General features: G+C 42.3%; 1 protein-coding gene across 6 annotated transcripts in view; it reads left to right on the top strand.

Moving 5' to 3' along the window:
- Positions 1 to 23273, top strand: part of GRIN1 (glutamate ionotropic receptor NMDA type subunit 1) — a 2709836-nt gene that overhangs the window by 1306612 nt on the left and 1379951 nt on the right. The gene's annotated exons all lie outside the window — the stretch shown is intronic.

Here is a 23273-nt window from a genome sequence, read left to right on the forward strand (position 1 = left end):
ACGCATCCTGAAGATCGATGAAGCACATCCAATTGTCCTGACTCAAAAAGAGAAGAATGGACTTCAGTGTTACCGTCCGGAACTTCGTCTTTTTTACCGATTTGTTTAGCTTACTGAGATCCAAAATGGGTCTCCAGTCCCCTATCTTTTTTAGAACTAAAAAGAACCTTGAGTAAGTTCCGGATTAAATTTGGTCTGCGAGGACTTCTTGGATGGTTCTTTTTTCTAGCAAGCTTTGTACTTCTAGGATTGCTTGATCGCAAAGACTGGGTGGAACATCTGGGACAGAATGTTTTTCTCTTGAGGGAGGTAACTGGGAAAAGGGAATTCTGTAACCCCTGGATATTACTGACAGTACCCATGCATCTTTTGTAATAGTTTGCCAGGCTGCTGGGTACACTGATAGTCTGCCCCCGACTGCCTCCAGAGGCGGACAGTCGGTCCTCCCTTCAGGAGTGCTGGAAGGGCCTAGCAGAGAATGTATCTCTGTTGCCCTGCTGTTGCGGACCCCCCCCCCCACCATGAGGCTGGCATCTCCCGTTATTGTTTCCCCCTCTGCCCCTGGGGGAAAAATCTCCACGTGTGTCAGGCGAAGCTCCCTGAAGTTTTCAAAATCACATTTTTCCACTCTTCTGACCTTTAGGATAGGATCTAGATAGAGTGGAAAAATGGACTCCTACGGCAGAGAGAGTCTTGCCATCCTGTTCACACCTGGTGAGAGTCTTTTTTACTGGAGGACCAAACAAGGATGAGCCATCAAAAGGGGTATTGGTAAAGGAGGGCTTGAAAGGTTCCGCAAACTTACAAAGGCGTATCCAGGAGTGTCTCCGCAAAGCAACTTCAGTACCTGCTGCCTTACTTGCTCCATCTGCCGCATAAGAAATGAGCTTCATGGAGGAGTTAACCATTGAATTCAAGGTCGCAAGCCTGAGAAGCCGCCCTGTTCGCAACTCCCTCAGCTGTAGGATCCTGCAGGGTATCTCCTAACTCCTTTAGGAGATCCCTCTTAAGTCGTGTGAAGTGTGACAAATAATTCAGCGACCTGAGAGTAAAGGTCACTGAAGAGAACATACGCTTCCCATACCTGCCCATCGTACGGGACTCCTTGTTCAGCAGATGGACAGATGAAGAAGTTTCCACAAGTTCCTTCTTAGTGGCTGCTGCCACCACCATAGCATCAACAGGAACTCCTTTGGAAAGGAAGGATTTGTCTTTGGGTACAGTTATAAATATATTTGGTCTCGGCGAAACTGGTTCCATGGTCTCTGGAGCGCTCCACGCCTTCCGACTCACTACAGACAAAAGTGGGTCAAAAGGCGGAGACACCCAAGAGGTGGAAAGTCAGGAACCAGACTCATCCTCAGAAGGGGCTAGGGACTTCCAGCCACCCCTCTGTCTAAGGATTTCCAAGATGTCCGAAAAGGAGACATCCTCAGAGGGGGACCGTGGGGACCCTTCCAATTCATCCAAGTCTGTGTCTGAAGTGATGGACTCAGGGGAGTCCAAATGCTTCTTCTTACATTTCTTTTTTCCTGAGGGACCTTCTCCAAATGTTTGGGGGAGGTTTCGGAAGAAGTGGGGTTGTCCAATGAGGCGTCCTGGGGCATAGGTTCCCTTTGCTTGGAAGAAGGAGGAGGGCCAAAGGCAGGCACAGGCACCAAGGGAGAGGGAGCCAATGGAGCCGAGGTTGGAGCAGTCTCAGGAAAGAGTACACTCCTCATGACCTCGAAGGCACCACGGTCCCGAGTCGAAGGAGCCTCCAGCTCCGAAGAGCCCAGAGATCTCCTGCGAATCGAGAACGATGGCTCCAAGGTTGATGTGGGAGCTGAGCTCAACTGTACCAAAGCTCCAAGAGGGAGAGCAGGGTTGGACAAGGGTCCAATGCCACTTCCCCCCTCGGAGCCGATGAGAGAGCTTCAGCACCCAGATCCCTTGATGGACTGAGACATCAAGGAGATCAGAGTGGGAGTCAGAACCAATAAAGGAGAAGTAACTGGAGCCAACAGTTCCATCACCACGACATCCATGCACTCCAGCTCTGAGCTCAAGTGAGTCGGAGGAGGAACCGATAGAGAAGTTGGATGGTCCGAAGGAGCCAGTTCCTTATGGGCTGGGCTTGATAGCAATTTGGCAACTGCCTGTGACTTGAGGAGCCTACTGACTAGTCTCTTCACATCATGATCCAAAAGCTGAAGGACCAACAGGAGTGAGAAGAGGACCAGTGACTGCCTGCCCCAGATTGCAACAAAGGAGACTGTGGAGCAGAGCGCATTGGCGTCAAAGAGGGAGACCTGGTTCTTTTATCGGCCCGAACTGGCTCCGAAGATACTGATGGAGCCGCTGGAGACATAGCTTTGTCGGAGCCAACACTGGGAACCAAAAGAGCCGAAGATTTCACAGTGGAGTTAGGTTGCTCTGAAATCAGACCAGATGAGAATGGCCTAGGGGATTTTTCAGACTGCATAGCTGGCTGAGGAACCACAGATGAAGGATCTTGAGGGTTCTTCAGAAGGCCACGCAAAATCAGCTTGTTTTTTTCTCTCCTGCAGGACTCTGGAACTGAAAGCGTGACAGATAGAGCATGAGTCCTGCAGGTGAACAGCCCCTAAACAGTATACAAAACTCATATGCCCATCCATAAAGGACATTTTTTGGCAACACGAGTCTCACTTTTTAAAGCCAGAGGGTTTTGACTCTTTGAACATACCGGATAACTAGAAAGACACAAACAGCAAAAATAAGGCTGTAACAGCTAGCAACACACAACTACAAACACTACCAACAAGGCTGTAACAGCTAGCAACATACAACAAGGATATCTCTTTTTTTTTTGGAAAAAAGAAGGAAAAAGAAGAAGAAAAGGCAGGGGAGAACCTCTAAGTAAAATGGCAACTCCCCCAATAGGAGATCCTCTAACTTAAATGGCTACTCCAACAGGGTGTGGAAAGAAAGAAAGAACCCTCTAAGTTAAATGGGCTCAAGGGGAAAGCAAGGCCTAAGAACAAATGATGGCCAAGAACAACCAAAGACAACAGCAGAGGAAGGTCAGAAGGTCGTTAGACTAAACGGGCACTAATGTATACACTAACACGGTAAATAAACCAGTCAAAACCTGGAAAGATGACAATAATATATGAAAAACTCTAAATACTTAGCCTGAGCCAGTAGTCGCAATCTCAACTCTGCCAGCAGTAAATGAGATCTGAGTAGCTACTGCTAGGCATGTTGGGATATGGGTTAGCCTCGAGCCAGTATAAGCTCTCGAGCTATAGTAAATTGGCCAAGTTGGAGCCGAGGATCAACTCCAAACCCAACCAGCAAGAACAAAGGCGAGATGGGACAAGATAACATCAATTCTTTCAAGTGTACACTTGCGCTTACATTTGAATGTTATGAGGTCTGTACTCTTTTTACCTTACCACATTTATGTGATTTACGTTTAGTGGAGTTGAGCACTTACCCCGGATCATGAGATGTTCCTGGGTGCATTTTCTTCTTCTTCTGAGGCTATTTATTTTTATAACAAAGTAACAGTGCTCTAAAATAAAAAGAAATAAACAGGGAAACAGAATCCTACGCGTAAGGCCGGCCATGATGACATGGGATTGGTTAAGCTTCTCGCATCAGGGAAAGTCTAACCCCTGCACAAAAAGTCAGTTATTTAAGCCTCTTAGCCAAAAGTAGGACACGCCAAGAAGAACAAGAACAGAAAATGCCTGAAACAAACAAATTTCCGGTCATAAAATACCAACACAAATAACCAAAGCTAATCAACAACACAACAAGGTTGGATACCATCAAACTATATACAGAATTAGGGGGATGGTTGGTGCCGCCACTGAGGCAGTGTGAAATTTGAACATCTACTCTTATGTATAAGTATGACTTATGAAACTGTACTATGTTGATCATTCCTACTGTCTCAGTGGCATTTTACGTAGATTCCCAAGGGTGACCATATCTTGGAGGAGGAAAGGATAAGGACCCTATCAAAGCCTGCACTGGAACTTGTGAAAGAATCCAGTTTGTAGTGCTTTGTAAATGTATGAATAGAGGTCTAGGTGGCTGTTTTCTAGAATGCTTCTAGAGTCCACTCTTTCTAATATGCCACCGAACAGGATAAGTATCTGGTGGAATCTGTCTTAACCTTGCCTAGAATAGTGTCACCATGGTAGGAGTAACATAAAGCAATAGCAGAGAACAGCAAACAAGTAATCATTTGCTTAGAAACAGGGTGACCCTTCTTAGCCCCAGAATATGAAATAAACTGCTGTTCAGCTTTCCTGAAGGGCTTAGTTCTATCAAGGTACTACCTGAACTGTCTGTGAACATTCAAGATATTCAAAATATTCTCAACCTTGTTTTTAGTTCCAGAAAGAAAAATGTCAGACTTGATGGACTGATTTTGGGTAAATTCAGAAACAACTTTTGGCATGAAAGAAGAATTAGTGTGCAGAGCAACCCTGCCTTTGTGGAAGATCATATTATATTGTCTAACCAAAACAGTTTGCAGCTTAGAGTCTCGCTTTGTGACCTAGTGTACTTCTACACTTATCACAAGAGGGTACCCCTCCCCACTGATATTCCATTACTTTACTTACTTCTTGCTTTCTTCCCTTACTTGCCTTTACTTTCATCTCTCACTGAACTCTCAGCCCACTCCACCTATTACATCCAGAACCTTACTTACCCTCTTACAGCTTATTTTCCTGCAATCTAAGCTCCACTGATTGGCTCTCATCCTTCTCCTAGTGTTTCCCGCTCCGTTCGCCCTACGGGCTCACTCCGCTCCCCTACCCTGCCCCCAATTCCCACACGCCCCCAGCACCACTAGCTATATTTCCTCTTCTTACCACACCCACTTCCTCCCTACACCAATCTATCACCAATACCCTTGACACACCCAGTATCTTCTATTCACCTCCTTGTTACCACACCCTCTAATTAACTACACCATCAGACTCCAGATCTACACTTTAACTCTGATAACTGACCCTATCTTTCCCCTTACACCAGCTTCTACCATTTCTACCACCTCCTTCTTAACTCTGCACTCCCCACTACAATCTTCGCCTATACCACCACATCCTCCTATATTTACCTTTAAAAACATACTTAATTCATTTAGCTTACTACTAACTAAGTAACCTTAATCATCATGCTTTTAAAACCTTCACCTATCTCTATTTTACTATTATTACTTCTAAACCTTTCCTATCTTCACTACCTCACCCAACCTAGAAACTGCCACCATTCACGTCTCTATCACACAACCGGCCATCAAACTTCCCCCCTCTCACACTCACACTCACCTATCTCTCCCCATCTATTTCCTATAAAACAACACTTATTCTTCTCCTACAAAATACTCACTTCTCCTAAACTCTCCATCCCCACTTCTACCAAAAACCCCTTCACCATCACAACAGTACCCAACCCTTTTACTAAACTACTTAATTACCTCTCCAACCACATCCTTCACCTAGCTACCTGTCTCTTATCAGGCGATATTCATCCCAACCCAGGCCCCTTTACCTCTACCACCATACACAAGCCTCTATTACTTACTTCTTTAAACTCCCAAAGCATAGTAAACAAAATAGCAACCCTCCATGCCTGGCTCACATATAATAAACCTGACATCCTATCTATCTCAGAAACATGGCTAAAACCCTCTATAAAAGACTCGAAATAATTCCACCTAACTACTCTATCATTAGAAAAGACAGGTCCCATAAAAAGGCGGTGGTGTAGCTCTCTTATTTTCAACATCCTTGTTAATTACTCCCTCGACAAACCTATTCCACAATTCAACAATGCTGAAATACTCCTCACCCTCCTACAAGTCAACAAGCATAAACACATATGTCTTGTATCTCTCTATATCCCCCCTGGTGACAATATCTCTACATTAGAAGACATCCTCTCTTGGCTCTCCAACAACATTAGTAATGAAACCATAATTTTAGGCGATGTAAATATCAATTGGACCTCCATTCAATCTCCAACCAACCCCCTTAACATTAACCTATATAACTTCTCCCAGCTAATCAACGAAGTAACTCGTCCATCTAAAAACCTTTCCTGTGGCAGTATATTAGATTGGATCCTTGTCTCACACCCACACTATCACTCTGACAGCGGTATTCTTCCCGACGCTCTAAGTGATCATTTGCCCATCTTCACTTATCGACTCCCCTGCATCTCTCAATTCCCCCACACTTATATTACTACCCGCAACCACAAAAATTTCAACCCAACAAACTTTTCAAATTCTCTAAAAGCAATTAATTGGAACAATCTAAAGACACTATCTTTAGATGATGCAGTCTCCCACTTTAACTCTACATTCTTAAAGATACTTGATTCCCAAGCCCCATTAAGGACAAAGCGAATAAAAAATAACTCTGCCCCCTGGATTACCAAAAATACATTAGCAGCCATGCGCCTCAGAGATAAAGCCTGGGCACTTTACCAGAAAATTAAGACCACCAAATCCCACATTGAATATAGAATACTGCGAAACAAAGTAAAAAAGCTTACTATCTCTGACAGACAAAATTATTTATTTACCCTTCAAAACAATAATAAAACAAATCCACAGAGATTCTGGAAAGGAATCTCTACCCTCCTTAACCCTAGCAAACCACACACCCCCCACCCCTGATCCAAATGCCCCAGACCTAGACTTGGCTACTCAATTTAACTCCTTCTTCATTGACTCTATTAGCAAACTAACTTCCTCCTTTTCTACTTCCACCTTATCATCCAATACCCCTCACCCTCCCACAAAAAAACCACCATGCACTTCTCTTACTTCCCCATTCCCAGCTACTAACTCTTCACCTACTCTAACTTCCTCATCATCCTTACCAGTATCAAATACTTTCCCTCCCCACTCTGCTCCCTTCTCATTAAAACCTATACCCATTTCTACAATAAAGAAACTCCTTCGAAAATTGAAGCCCGGCACTAATGCACCTGATAACATCCCCTCATACTTCCTAAGCATAGCTGCTGATGGAATTGCCTGTCCCATAAGCATTCTCATCAACCGCTCAATCTTGGAATGTACAGTGCCCTAACTCTGGAAACAAGCCTTCATCATCCCCCTCCATAAAGGTGGAAAAAACTGCAGTGTTAACAACTTCCGCCCAATTGCTATCCTGTCCCCCATTTCTAAGCTACTAGAAAAATGTGTCCAACTTCAACTACTACCATATCTTTTAGAAAATAACCTTCTTACATCTACACAACATGGCTTTAGGCCAAACCATAGCACCATGACAGCCCTCCTCTCTTTTCTTGAAACCATCAATAAAGCACGTGATTCCGGGAAAATTGTCTCCACCCTACTACTTGACCTTTCTAAGGCCTTTGATACTATCTCACACAGTCTGCTCCTAACGAAACTTTCCAACCTTAACCTTTCTCCCTCCTCCATAAACTGGTTCTCCAGCTACCTATCAAACAGACACCAAGCTGTAAAATGGAAAAAAGCCACTTCCTCTTTTCTCAATACCCCACCGAGTTCCCCAAGGCTCCATACTTGGTCCTCTTCTCTTTAACATATTTATAAATGATTTTCATAAATCTATCCCATTCTCTGACATTATCCAATATGCTGACGATTCTACCATTATTTGCTCTGCCTCATCTGTCCCTAAGCTTCTAAAGCTCACACAAGAAGCTTTCTCAATTACTGAGCATTGGATGAAAACAAACCACCTAGCTCTAAACGCCTCCAAAACCAAACTCATGGTATTTACCCCTCTAAAACTACTCCCTTCAATACAAACAATTTCTTGATTATAAGTCAAAACAACTCAATTCTAGAACTAGTGCCCGAAACTAAGTTACTTGGTGTCCAAATTGACAACCAGCTTAATTTCAACTCTCATCTTCAACTAAATATTAAAAACCCACCAAAAGCTGGGTATGCTCTACCGTCAAAACCATTACCTCACAAAGACCTCTAAAATCGCTCTCTCCTCTTCCTTTCTTATTCCCTCCCTGCTCTATGGCTCACCTCTCCTAACAAATCTTCAGTCCTCTCTAAAGAAACAACTTTCCTCTTGCTACAATAAGATCGCCAAGTTCGCTAGCGGCCACAGGTCATCAACCCACCACTGTTCCTCTCTCCAAAAACTAAACTGGCTTGAACTTCCTCATCAGCTCAACTACATTCAGCTCACCCTAGCCCATAAGCTCATAAATAACCCCTCTCTCTGTCCCTCCCTGTCTTCTGCTTTTAAGTTACATCTACCAGACAGAGTCTTAAGGTCTAACAACCAAAACCTACTAGAAGTACATAAACCAACACGTCCTCCAGGCAAATACCTTCTATCCTCTAACCTAGCCCGTCTTTGGAACTCACTCCCACCATCCATTCGTACCACCTCTAATCTTTATACATTCAAAAAATCTCTACACACACATCTAAAGTTGCAATGGGAATGTTCCTGTTCTCATCCATCATAAAAATATGGAACTCTTAATCCTTCATCCATTCTTAAGCTATTCAACAAAGCCTACTTAACTTATCATTCCCTTCATAACTACATTCATTTATAACAAAACAACTCTACCTCTCTAAAGTCATTACACAACTCACATCTATTTTACCTATTTCTATTACACTGTATTATATGAATGTTACCTCAAATGCAAAATCAATGACTGTATCCTATTTTACATTTGTATAAGTATCTAAGCTATCTATTGTTTATTCCTGCCCTCTGGTTTGCTTTAAGGGCTTTTTAAATTGTTTGTACCTATTTTGTGTGTCTGTTTTTTGGAGCTTTTCTCCCCAGGACTCCATTGAAAATGGGTTCTTTTAGGCCCAATGGACTATCCTGGTAAACCAACTGCAAATAAATAAATAAATGTCAGAGCAATATGCAAAATAGTCTTCCAAGTGATGAACCTCAAATCAGCCTGAAAGTCAAGTTCAAAAGGAGATAAGGTAAATTTTTCAAGAACTAGGTTGAAATCCTAAGGAGTAGGAATTTTATTTTTAGGGGGTCACAAGTGCAGCATTCCTTTCATAAACTGACCACAAAAGGAGACAAAAGAGGGGGATCCATGGTTACACAAACTAACATGGCCTCAAGACGCATCTTGATAGGATGTACAAGTTAAGACATCATTGAGTAGCTCTAACAAAAAAGTCAAAACTGAGAGGCTCTAAGAAATATTTCAAAACCATGGGGATAGACAACATACCAGGCCCGCCTATACTGCTTGAGCACTACCTCTAAAACCTGTTCCACTGGTAAACATATTTTCTAGTTGGAGGTCTTCTTGCCTTCTTCAGTATTTGCTGCACATCATCATGGAACACGTGTCTAAAAGGTATGAAGACAGAATCATCCAGGATATCAGTAGCTGTTTTCTCTAAGATGAAGGGCACCAGTAATCCATAACACAGTGTTAGCAGATCCAGTGTGTGGAAGAATCTCTGGTAATGGCCGATGGCCAATTCCATTAAAAGGGAAAAACAACTTTACCCGGACAAAAAGGGGTTACCACAATCATAGTTAGTATTTTTTCTGAATATTCAGAAGTACCTTGGGTACTGGTGGAAATGCATAAAGGAACATTTCTGTCCAAGGGAATGAGAATGCATGGCTGCAATAATATCTCAAACAGTATTTTTACAACTGTCTGTTTTGAAAGGAGATGAACAGATTTATCTGAAATGCTCCTCACATCTTTACCAATTCCAGGCAGGCCTCTGTCCTGAGTTTCCACTTATGAGGGTCTGTCCAAAATTTGCTGAGTTTGTCTGCCACTATGTTCTGCTCTGATAGAATGCATGAGATCTGAAGTGTCAAAATGCTGTAAAGCTAGCTCCAAGGCCATCACTGCCAATTGACAAAGGGGGTATGACCTTGTACTACCTTATTTCTTCAGAAACCACATGACTGTGGTGTCATCTGTTACCAATGAAAGGGGACCTGGATACTGTAAGTAATGAACTTTTAAGGTTTGAATCACTTGTAACATTTCTTTGACATTTATGTGCTTTGTAGCATCCAAAGGGCTCTATCTGCCTTGCACTTGAACTCCCTCATACACTGTTCCTTATTAAAAATTTGACAAGTCCATCTGGACTGACTGAACTGGGGTCTGGAGGAAGAAGGTTAGATCTGGATTGCAAGGCATCTGAACCCTCCACCACTTTAACTCTTGTTTGACAAAATCTGGCACCAGTACTTGGAACTTCAAGGAAAGCAGGTGCTGGGTCCATCAATTTTTTATGTACCACTGAATCTTTCTTATGTGGAATCTGGCCTGTAGTATCATGAGGATTACTGAAGATATGAAGCGTAGAATTTGGGGAAAGTGTCTTACAGAGGCAGCTTCTTGAATAGAGAAATCACTGAAAATGTTCTGAACAGTCTGGAGTATGTCTTCTGGTAGAAAGTCCATATTTTTTCGGTGTCCATCATATACCCCAGGAAGACAATTCATTGTGAGGGTGCAAGACAGGGCATTTGTAGGTTTAACTTGAAGTTGGGCACAATCGGTATGTGATGATAAGCATCTTTCAGATGTAAAGTCAACATGAAACCATGGTCCAAAAGAAGGGTTTGGATTGTCTGAAGGGTGAATATTTTGAATTTGGGTACATTCAGAAAGGTATATAAGTACTCCAAATCTAACACTAGCCTCCACAATAGCTCCTTATTGGGTACCAAAATGATTCTTGTCTTTGTGGTACAGGAATTGCTTTTGTAGCCCTTGCTTGCAACTTCTGAAGAAGTACCAGTGTGATCAGGTATGTCCAGTCGGCAGGGTGCAGGAGAGATTTTCCTGAAGGGAGGAGGATTACTCTGTCTACTGCCAGCAGTATCCTCACTCAATTATTTTAATAACTTACCTGCCAGAGAGACTAATTCTGGTCAGCCTACTGGGTTAAACTAAAGCCTGAGGAACGGTGAAAGAGGAGGAGAGACAGGAGGAAGAAATGAGATGCTCTGACTTTTGGTACTGTCATTCTTTAGCAGGGGAAATTTGTTTTTTGAAAGGAACTCCTTTTATTTGGTCTGGAAGCATTATTCTCCTGCCATTTCCTTTTGGTACCCTAATTCTTTTAGGCCTGGAGTTTTTGTTTCTTTGTTCTCCCCTTTGAAGTTGGACACCTTGTTAGGGGAGAACCTTGGAATATGAAATATTTTAGAAACCCTGCATCTCGATTTACCTCTATTATCCCACTGTTTGAGAATCACCGTAGTAGCAGGACCAAACACAAATTCACAATAAGGGAACATTCAAAATGCTCTTTTTTAAACCCTCAGAAAATTTCTGGTAAGTAAGCAAGGAAACCTTCTCAGTACATCAGAAACAGCTGCATTCTAGAAATATTGTGGTACGCACATTCTCAAAGCATGTTCTGAAACCCAAGTCACATTAGAAACAATCTCATTCATGTAAACTTTCCGTTCATCAGACAAAAATACAGCAAAGTCATATTGCAAAGTAAATTTCCACATGAAGCCCTGATAATTTACAGTTCTGAAGACTAAATTACTATACTGAGACAACTTTTTCCCTGAGATTCTAACCACTTGCCAATTTTATCTGGTGGTGCAGTGCTAGAAGAAGCCAAGATTTTCTTGTTACAGTTGGCATCTGGAGAAACTACAGTTGGGTCACCAGAAAAGAGCAAAGAGAGCAGCTGTTTTAGGAACAGGCTTACTACCCAAATGGGTCTTAAATGTAGTTTTATAGATATCTTTTAAGGATCACAAAGAGGATTACTGGCCTCAAACAGATGCCCTGTGCAGACCGTCTCAAAAAGCTCCAGCTTTACTCCGTCACATATCGTCTACTCAGAGGCGATCTCTGCCTAACATACAAAGCTATGTCAAACCCAGAGCTCTCCGTCGACTCAGAGGCGATCTCTGCCTAACATACAAAGCTATGTCAAACCCAGAGCTGTTGGACATGCTCCACTTAAAGAAATCCCAATCCCTCCGAGCTACACCCTCTAGGGATCTAAACCTTGTCACCACAATAAGCAGAACATGCTGGAGGGATAGATTCCTGTCCCAGAGACTTCCCATACTCTAGAACAGACTACCTATCTATGTCAAACAGAGCTCCTCATTAGCACTCTTCAAGAAAAATCTTGATGATTGGATGGGAAATAGGAAATTCACCCCAGGGATCACTTCTGTGTCTCTGCTCGACAGGGGCACAGGAAAATCATTTTCTTTGGTGACGAAAGCCAGGGTACCTTTTTGGCTAGGCTTATATAGGCCCTAGGGCTAATAGCCTAGTACCTACCTATGAACCTATGATGATACCAGATGAGGAACAGCCAAATAATTTGGAATCTCATCCTCAATAAGATCACAATCTCTACCAATCTCTAGCATAGCAACAGGGAGCTTGCAATCAAATACATCAGTAGTAAATAGCAAGTATATTTAAAAAAAGCAAAATACATATATATAGTATTAAAAAAACAGAATGAAAACAGAAGTATATAATAATAAAGAAGAAAGAAAGTTATCCAAGTCTAGAAGGTGTAATCCACCAATGAAGGCTGCTGAGGAGATTCAGCTGTACAAGTCCTACAGTTGTCACAAAAAAATGAATAACTGACTTTCTGTGACACGGGTTAGCCTTCCTCTGATAGGAGGAACTTAGCCAATCTCCTGTAACACACAATCAGACGTGAGGATTCTAAGCTCTGTAGAGCTGCCAGTGTAGGTGTTATCATAGGCACAGAATCCATATGCCAATGAGGCAGTGTTAGTGATTAACCTCTCACAATTTTCTTAAGAAACATTTAGATCAAGTAACCAGGTTAACTATGGTGTAGTGAAGGGAAGCATATGACAATGCAGCAATGCACATCTTAACAAGCAGTAATTTAAAACTTGCATTTCATTATGTGTTATTTTTACTGCTTTTTAGCGAACATAGTTCCAACAAAGCAAACTTTACAGCTTGCGATCACAATTCTTTAGAAAATACCACTGAGATAGCAGTTAGTTAAGACTTCATTTAAACATGTTTCTTTGGGAGGGCTGCTCCATCCCACCTGCATTACCCCTTTCCAGTGCCACTTCAGCATACTCACTGTTACTGCATTTGTCACAAATACGTATGGGGTAAGTATCAATGCTGTTATTTTAATATATTGCTTTATTTCAAGCATCCAGTCAAATGCATGAAGCAAAAGAAAAGTCCATTTGCGTAAGAGCTTATGGTATTCAAATAGATCAATGTTGCAGTAATGCTAATCGATGAGAAAAAGAGAGGCAGGGGTATAGGGATAGACAAGAAAATGTATTCCATCTGTTGTTAGGATAAATAAGAAACATGACGGATTTTGGGAGGGTGATTATACTGCAAATGTGATTGATTTGAACATATACTGTTATAGTAAGTTCTTACACAACTGTACAATGCTCACCATTAGATCACTGCTGCAGTAATGCTAACTGATGGTATGATTCCCACTGATTTTATGCTGATTGGATGGAGGTTTGGGAGACAGAAGTACAACCCAGTAACCCTTGAAGGATTGTTCTGGCAAAATCTGTTCTGGCTCTAGAAAATACGTCTACTTTATAATGTTTGGTAAAGGAGTGTATGGAGGCTGGAAAACCATCTAAAATAGATTTGGAACCAAGACTCTTGAAAAAAGCACAAGACAAAGAAACGTGTTGTAAAATGCGATTCAATGTGACCCTGGAGGGAGTTACCATGAAAAGAATAACATAAAGAAATGAAAAGAAAAGCCATCTAGATATAGTCTGTAAACAGCCCGGAAGGCTCTGCTACTTTTCCTTCAATGAAAATAAACTGTCAAGAACTGGATATTTTCCAGAGAACTTTCTAATTCTTCTAGTCATGTACAAATTGAATATTACTTGTCTGTGTATAATTTAGTAAAAGAAAAATCCTTTTTCCCTTATTTTAAGGATTGAAAAAATGCAGGGAGGTAGACAGATTGCTTCAGAGACATTTCAATTACCACTTTATTCATAAAGAAGAGTTAGTCCTGAGGATTACCTTGTCTGTATGAAAAATCAGAAATGGGGGCATAGACATAAAGACTTTAAATTCAGAACCCTTTTTTACAGTGGTTAATGCTGCAAATAAAGAAGTTATGTTCTTACTATAACATTCTATCTCTGTTGTCTATCTTCATTCTTCATTAAACTGTGGGTCTCAGCTCCAACCATTGTAAGCAACTCAGCCACTTCAGAAGCTTGAGATTCAAAGCTCGAGCTCCTCCTCCCTACCCATAATTCCCCTTCCCCCCAGAATGCCTCAGATCAAGTTGCTATAAGTACATATACCCAGTCCACTACAAATAAGGTATCAAAGGTAAAGTCAGGAAAGAGCAGCAGGAGCTCAAACAGGAACAATGGTTCCATGGACATATCTATCAGGTCACTTGAAAACTAGGACTGGGGGAAGGAGGGGGAGGTTAATAAAGAATGAAGATAGACAACACAGATGGAACGTTATGGTAACAACATAACTTCTTTGTCTGATGTTGTCATCTTCATTTGTTCATTAACCTGTGGGGCAGAGTCCCCAGCTACAGAAACCACGGGTGGCCCTCATGGAAGGATATTTTGGAGCACAGCAGAGCAAAAAGACGACCTACTCCTGGACATGATGTCCAATTTATAATGAGTAATGAATGTATGAGGGTTAGACCTTGTAGCTACTGCACAAATGTCATTAATAGAGACTCTTGACCAAAAGGCATGAGAGGGTGCCAGTGACCTTGTAGAGTAAGGCTTAATTTGACTAGGTACATGGATGTTCTTAGAATAATAAACAAAAGAGTTACAGTCTTTTAACCATCTAGCCAAGGAGGTCTTGGTAATTGCTTTACCTTGCTTAGTGTCTGAAAAGGATATGAACAATTGCTCGGATTTCCTGAAATTTTTACTTCTGACCAAGTAAAACACAGAAATGAAGATTGTACTCCCCTTTATTCTGGAAATTTGGAATGAAAACAGAAAGGTTAATGGAATTATTGATATTGGCTTCTGTAGCAACTGTGGGCAAAAAGGACGGTTTGATATGTAAGTTTACCCTGTCTTTGTGAAAAATTAGATACGGGAACTTGGAGGAAAGCGCTTATAATTCCGAGATTCTTCCTGCTGAAGTAATGGCCACCAGAAAAAGCTTCTTCCAGTAGAGAAACTTTAAGTCTACTGGGGCTGCTGTTCAAAAAAGGAGTGAACCAGGGCCTGCAACATGACAGTCAAATCCCAAGGGGGACAGGATACTTAATGGCAGGACGAAGTATAAAGGTACCCCTAAGGAAAGCTTTACATAGTTTTGATGAAGCCAATGAAAAATAGTCCTCCTCTAAGTGAAAGTTGAAAATAGCAGCCAAATGAACCTAACCATGGAAAAACTAGCCCCATAGTTAAAAGGGGAAGCCAAGAAATCCAACACTGTAGGGATGGAGGCTGTAAAAGGGTCTATCTGTTTCTATTAGGACCTTTTCCACTTACTCTTATAAATTTTCCTAGTGGATGGTTTGTGGTTTGTGGCCAGAAATCAGTATCTTCTGGACAGGGGAGAAAAGCCTGGGATGTCTGGCCATCATCAGAATTGGACAAAACCATGCAGTTAGTTTCAGGCCTTGAAGTTCCGGGTGAGCATGCCCTGAGGGGTGAGATAAAAGATCCGGAGCTGGATCCAGAAGGGCAGATCAGATGAGACCAAAGACTGGTGAACCAGACTTGTCGAGGCCAAAAGGGGGCAATGAGGATGATTTTACTTTCAACCTGATGCCTTGTGCAAAAACTTGGCAGTTAGGGGCAACAGAGGAAATGCATAAAGTAGACCGGGAGGCCAAGCATGGACTAGAGCATCCCTTGGGGACTGTCCCTGAGGAGGGAATTAAGGGAGAGTGTCTGCTGGATTTGTTGTTGAGAGGGGAGGCAAAGACTTCACAGCAGAGTTGACCCCATTTCTGGAAGAGCATGTTTGCTCTGGATTAGTTCAGAGACCACTCATGAGGCTTCAGTAGGACTTGGCTGAGCCTGTCTGCCAGAATATTGGACTCTCCCGGAATGTGTGTTGCCACTAAAAAGCGGTTGGTAGAGATCGCCCATTGCCACACTCTCATAGTTTCTCGACACAGGGGGTGAGACCTGGTTCCTCCCTGTTTCTTGATGTACCAGACTACTGACATGTTGTCTGTCTGTATTGCAATACTCCCTAGAGGGAGAAAGCTGTGTAGCTATTGCAGCACCAAAAGAACTGCTCTCATCTCTAGGACACTGATATGCAATTTGGACTCTAGGGGCAAACATGTGTCTTGAACCATCCGACCCAGAGAAATGTCCCACCCAACCCATCTGGGAGGCGTCCGTGATCACAGAGGCATTTGGGGAAGGAAGAATGAAGGGCCATCCTTGAGTAACTTTACAGAGTGAAGCCACCATAACAGTGATTTTTTGCATACTCGAGAAAGTCTGATGGGAAGGCTTAGAGGATTCTTGGTCTGATGAAGTGGTAACCCCGCGAAAGCGCTAACCTTTTTTTCCAATAAACTGTTTGCCTTTTATACATCTTCTGGACTTTTATTTGGCTGGACCGTGGTGGTTGACTCACTCATATATTTCTTGGAATTACAGATTCAGTGGAGACAAGGGGAGGTTCCACACGGGTGAGAATGGATGGTCTCCCAAAGTTGGAGAAGACCCTCTCCACCACTTCGAAGGCAGAAGGACTCTGGACACCAGCGAGACGTCATCCTGGGGCCAAGGTCACCTGAGAAGACAACTCTCGGGGGCCTCAAGCCTCTAGTTTTGAAGGGGAAGTTGGAGCTGAGCTGTCAAATGCTGACAATCCAAGCAGAAGCAACAACTCTGAAAACTTCTGAGTCAAAATCATCCTCCCAGAACAGACATCAATGCTAAGGCTTTGAGACACACTTAGAACTGACACAGTCTGCGTCAACCGCATTGGGGAGGTAGTCAGAGTCAAAGACGTGCTGACTATTGGCTCCAGCACACCGGTTCCCAGGACCAGCAGAACCGATGACTCTGAAACTGCAAGCCAGATCTGAGAAGGAGGCACAAGGTGGAACAGGGACTGTCTCACGGATCCAGTGGGGGACAGAGCAGGCAATATCCCCATCTGAATCTGGACTTCGAGAAATTGCCACATCAACCTACCAATGTCCTTATCTATAAGGCTCTGAGAAGATCTGATGGAGGAGAAGTGGAAGCAGGTCTGGATGTCCCATTCAGAGTATTGAAACTGCAGAACATCGAACCTCTGATCATCCAGGACCAGAGGATCAAAGTTCTGCAATATTAAACTAAAAAAAAAAAAAAAGACTAAAACATGAAAACTACTTATTTAATGTTACTGGGGGGAAGCCCCCCTGCATCCCCCACACCCCCTGCTACTAAAACAAACCAACTCCAAGATCGCCCTACAGTGAAGAGAATGGCATGGAATGGGAAAGTTACCATTCTCTTCACTGTAGTGTGATCTGGGAGTTGGTACATTTAAGTAGCAGGGGTGTCAAGTGCAGGGGCTTACTGCAAAAACTTACAAGCAGAGTTTTTATCTTTTTTAATTTAGTCTACTTTCATGTTCAGTGTTGTAGAACATTGATCATCTCATCCTCGATGATGTGTGGTTCAATGTTCTGCTGCTTCGAGCAATTGAAGTAGCCCCCTTTTAGGGGAGATCTCCTGGAGTGGAGATCTCTGAACCAAGATACTCGGCTCTGAGTTGGGAACCGAGGTCTAGGCGACAGACTGAACCAAGGATGAAGGATCTGAACCCTTCAGTTCCAAAGATTTAGGTGTCTTCTTAGCAGGTTCCAATGGTGAGGAAGGAGGTCAGTTGGGAGACCTTTTTCCTGTGTTCTTGGGCCTCTTTTTGCTTTCTGGAGGGGGGTTGAGCTTCTGATGAAGAATGAACTGAAGAGGGGAATGAAGTAGGAATTAACCCCTTAAGAATAAGTTTGTTGCAGCAATCCATTGAGCTCAAGGGTGATAGCCTGTGTAAATGGAACAGCCGCTGTTCAAATGGGTAGGCCCTAAACAATAGATGCACTCCCTGTGGGAGTCAGACAAGGGAATTTTATGCCCACAGGAAGTGCATTTCTTAAATTCTAGGGGCTTATCAGTCTAGTCCAATATAGAATTGGACATCATGAAAGAAGTTTTTTATTTTTTAAGAGAAAAGATACAAAAGATAGAAAGGGAAGAAATGGACTATGGTGGCTAGAAACCAGACTACAACTGCAAGACTAATTAGAGAAGGATAAAACTTAAGAAAAACACTTACTGCAAAATTCACAATGAAAATGTAGGAGCTGGAGAGTATCAACAACCTCACTGCTTGTACGAGCGGCAAAGAAGATATGAGGCATTCTGGGGGGATACGGAATTATGGGTAGGGAGGAGGAGCTTGAGCTTTGAATCTCAAGCTTGTGAAGTGGCCGAGTCAGTGGTTAATGAATGACTGAAGATGGCAACATCAGATAGTACTGTTTTCCAAGTACAGAACTTTAAAGATGCAGAAAAATCAAATTCAAAAGTTGACGATCATTTTTATAGGTTATAATTCAGGTTCCAAAGAGGAGGAGGAACAGATTTTCTGAATAACCTGATGTGTTGGGTGTCTTTTGAAAGATTGTTTGAGCTCCTCAAACCATGAAGAAAGACATGAATCAGTTGGCAGGCAGGTTAAAACAACTGAAACATATTCTCTAAAACATATTCTCTAATGGAGGTATATGCCAGATCTTAGTTGAGCAGCTCACACAAATATTTGAGGATGAAGGTTATCCCTGCTTGATTAAGATCAAGTCCGCCATTTTGACACCATACAGAAATAATGAGAATTTCTTGTTGCAGTTTCTCTAGTCTCCTTTGTTCCATGTAACAAATTCACAGAGTAAAGATTTCTGAAAATAATTAAAAGTCTATCATCCAGACTTTGAGGTTCAGCGTCTTTAGGTCTGAATGAATTAGAGAGCCCTTCTGTTGTGTAAGCAAGTCCATCTTGTGGGGTAACATGTGATGATTGCCCTTGGTTAGATGGAAAAGAAGGAAAAATCAGTGTTGTCTTGGCTGAAGGGGGTCACCAAAATTATTTCTTGAATGTCTTTCTGATTCTACAGAATTACTTTTTGGATGAGAGGAAAGTGAGGGAAATATACAATAATTTCTCTTTATTTGGAAAAGAGAAGGTGTCCTTTCTCCAAGATTCCTTGAAAGGTCTGCAAAAAAAAAAAAAAAAAAAAACAGCCTACAGCATGAAAGCAAAGAGATCTATCTGGGGTGCTCCCCAAAAATGGACAATCTAAAGGAAAACCTCTCTGTTCAACATCCATTCCAGTGGGTCTGCCTTGGATCTGCTCAGGGAGTCTGCCATTGAATTCAGCTCTGAAAGAAGATACATTGTTTGAAAAAAAAATTGTGGTGAACAATGTCCTGACCTATCACTGCCAACCTGGATGGCTGATAGGACACTGTTCATCCTTGTTTACTGATGTACCTCATGACAGTGCTGTTATATTTTAAGATATGAAGAGTCTCTGAAGTCCAAAGGTGAGGAGCCTGGACAGCAAAGATCAAAGCATTCATTTATTTGGTGTTTATATGCTCTCTGTACTTTAAAGACTTTTGAACAAGTCCCCCATGTTAGGAATGAAGCATCTGTTGAGACCTTCTGCAGGAAAGGGGGAAAAAGAAAAGGGACTCCGGGATTAGCTTTTATTTGGTTGAGCCAACAAAAACAGTGCTTCACAAAGGGCAAGTATGGAAGTGTGAAGGAAAAAGGATAGCAGTGTTGTGCCTAAATGGATTTCAGGTACCAACGGACCTTCCTTATGTGGAACCTGGCAAAAATAATCTTTTTGATTGTGGACACCATGCATCCTAGGGCTCTCAGAATGTTTCTCTTGAAGAGCTCATGGATAGGTTTGTCAGGAATAAGTCTGTCAAAAACTGTGTCTTTTCCAGAAGAAGAGAGGCCTTCATGGTGGATGTATTTATTGACTAGATATCCTAGGATAACAAAAGACTGACAGGGGTGCAGACTAGATTTGTTAAAGTTCAAAATGAAACCTAGGTTAAGAAAAAAGTTGATGGTGATCTGTAAATCCAGAAAAATCCTATGAAGAGAAGTCAGCCAAATAAGGGTAGATGTGGACACTGTGGAGTCTGAAGAAAACTATAACCTGGGCTAGACATTTTAACAAACACTCTTGGTGCAGTGGAAAGCCTAAAACCATGGAACATATCACTATAGATCTCATAAATAAAGACATAGGTGACCTCCAAACCCTGGACCCTACCCAGTTCGGCTTTGTGAAGGGCAGATCCTGCCTGTTAAATCTGGTAGATTTCTTTGAAAGTGTGACCAAGGCCACTGATGAGGGCAAATCTGTGCACACAGTATACCTCAACTTGGCAAAGGCTTTAGACACAATCCCACATTCAGGCATTATTGATAAACTTAGCAAACTGAATGAAAACCCCTTCATTGTAAGATGGGTTGCCAACTGGCTTACAGACCTGACACACACTATCAAAGTGGGTGACTCCACATCAATCAGTAGATCTGTTATCAGTGGGGTGCCACAGGGATCAGTGCTGGGCCCCCTACTGTTTGGTACTTACTTCTCAGACGTTCAGGTCAAAACTAAAGGGTCGTGGCTGACTAAGTTTGCAGACGACTGCAAACTAGGTGCAATCACTGAATCCCCAAATGATGTCAGTATACTCCAAGATGGTCTCACACAGACCAACGACTGGTATATTAGTCATGGTCTCACACTGAATGCAAAGAAATACATCATCATTACCTTCAGCACAAATAATGTCCCTTCACAGTATCAAATCAATAACAATAACCTAAGTACCCATGAAGTGGTAAAGGACCGGGGATCACAGGTTGACTACAACTATAACTTCAACCACTACATGCCTACCGTTGTAAGGAATGCTTTCCACTTAACTCACTTGATTAGTAAAGGCATCCCATGACAGCAAAAGAAGTTATAACCCCCCCCCCCCACACTGGCCCATAATTGAGTATAACACCCCATTGGGTATGTACCGTAATAAGCATCTACATCAATTAGAGAGACCTCAGAGGTTTCTAACAAAGGAGTTCAACAGCCTCCAGCATGTGCCTTATACGGACTCACTAAAATCACTGTCACTATACTCCGTACTGCATAGACTTCTTAGGGGAGACTTATGCCTGGCCTACAGAGCAACCCAAGACCCAAATCTAATGAACTTACTGCATATCCATAAATCAAATGGGTCTAGGTCTACCCATTCCAGGGACTTAAATATGGCCTACAACTTAAATAGGACATGTTGGAGGGAAAGATTTATCTCCCAGTGACAGCACCGTCTTTGGAACAGGCTACCAATTCATGTGAAACAGAGCTCTATGACACTGTTCAAGAGGAACCTGGATGAGTGGATGGGGCACTGTAAATTCTTAACGGGGATAACACCCACAACCCTCCTGGACATGGGCAGTCATCATTAAATGCAATTGTGGATACTGACTAGTACCTCTACGGTATTACATTGGGTTGAAACGCTAGGCTTAACACGAACTCTGGGTTCATAGCCTAGTAATCTCCTATGATCCTATGAAAGTGATTTCCTAAAACATGTAATCCCAAATACTCCTTGCAGTTTGGATGTCTAGGGGTTTAAAGGCAAGCATCATTCAGATGTTCAGATCTAAGGCAATTGACAAAGCTCTGGGAAAGATCAGAGGAAAATAGCTTGAAGCATTAGCATTTTGGATTTTGGAATTCTTAAACATGGATATGTCCAGAATGGTTGAGTAAGTCTCTTATTTTCCTGAGCCAAGAAGACGCTTGGAATAACATTTTTTTTCTTTCTAGATGGTAAGGATAAGGCTCTATTACTCCCAGACTGACGACATTGAAAAAAATTGGGATTACTAGTTGTTGTTGGTTTGCAGGGACCTGTGGAACTCCAGAAGGGATTGGAGAATTCCACTGAAGTCTGTACCTATTTTTGTTGATATCAAAAACCCAAGAGTAGATTTGTTATTTCTCTCCAAAGAATTAGGCAAACAGAAAGTTTGCTGGAAAGGTTGGCAGAAGCCCAAGGTAGATAAGGGGGGTGATAGCCAGATATTAGGAGGTTTGCCTGTGAAAGAATCTTTGGATCCTTTGAAACCAGATTTAGACTTTTTTACTTTCTGCTGAGAAGACTTTTAACTTTTGTGAAAAATGGTCCATTTTTAGAAAATCAGATTCACTGAAAGTTTGGAATAGAGGAAAGAAAAAGTTGGTTGAACCCCTTGTATTATTTTCCCCTTTCCTCCATTTTTGACACTGTCAGTAAAAAGAGGTCCACACAAGTTGTCCATATTCAAAGGAGCATCAAAAGACTTAGCCTTAAGCTGGGAAAATCTTCTCCATACTGATCCAGTAGCAGCTGCTCTAGAAAAGACATCAGCCATGTCATATCTTCCCTTGAGGCAGTGATGTGCCACCGGAGTGGCTGAAGTAATCATATTTTGCAAGGCAGATGTAATACCACAGTCAGGTAAAGCAGAAATCAGCTTGGACATATTTTCAGAAATAAATAGCAAGTACCTAATCATACAGGTCTAGAAATTAATGGTACAGAAAGCCAAAGGTGCAGAACTACATAGGTTCATAGGTGTGTACTAGGCTAATGGCCCTGGAGCCTTTACAAGCCTAGCCCACAGGATTACTCTGGCATCATGCCACCCAACCTTAGTTCCCAGTGCCTCTGTTCAGCAGAGCCACTGGAGGGCTCCCTGGGGTGAATTTTCTATTTCTCATCCACTCATCAAGATTTCTCTTGAAGAGGGCCAGTGAGGTGCTCTGTTTGACATGTATGGGAAGTCCATTCCATAGCATGGGTAGTCTCTGGGTTATGAACCTGTCCCTCCAGCACTTTCTGTTGATTGTGGTAATGAGGCTGAGATCCCTGGAGTGTGTGGTGTGGAGGGATTGGGATTTCTTTAGATGTAGCATTTCTAACACAGCTGGGTCAGACATGGCTTTGTAAGTCAAGCAGAGATCACCTCTAAGTAGGTGTTATGAGACAGATAATAGTTGGAGTTTTTTAAGCCTGTCCACATAGGATGTGTTTAAAGCCTAGGATCCTCTTTGTGAGGTACTTTTGTGGCCTCTCCAGTTGTTACAGGTGTCTAGTGAGGTACATGCCAAATGGGGCATTATACGTGATGATTGGCCTAATGAGGGAAGAGTAGAG

Source organism: Protopterus annectens, chromosome 16.part0 (genome assembly GCF_019279795.1).
Source record: "Protopterus annectens isolate FY-2018-M chromosome 16.part0, PAN1.0, whole genome shotgun sequence".
Lineage (NCBI taxonomy): Eukaryota > Metazoa > Chordata > Ceratodontiformes > Protopteridae > Protopterus > Protopterus annectens.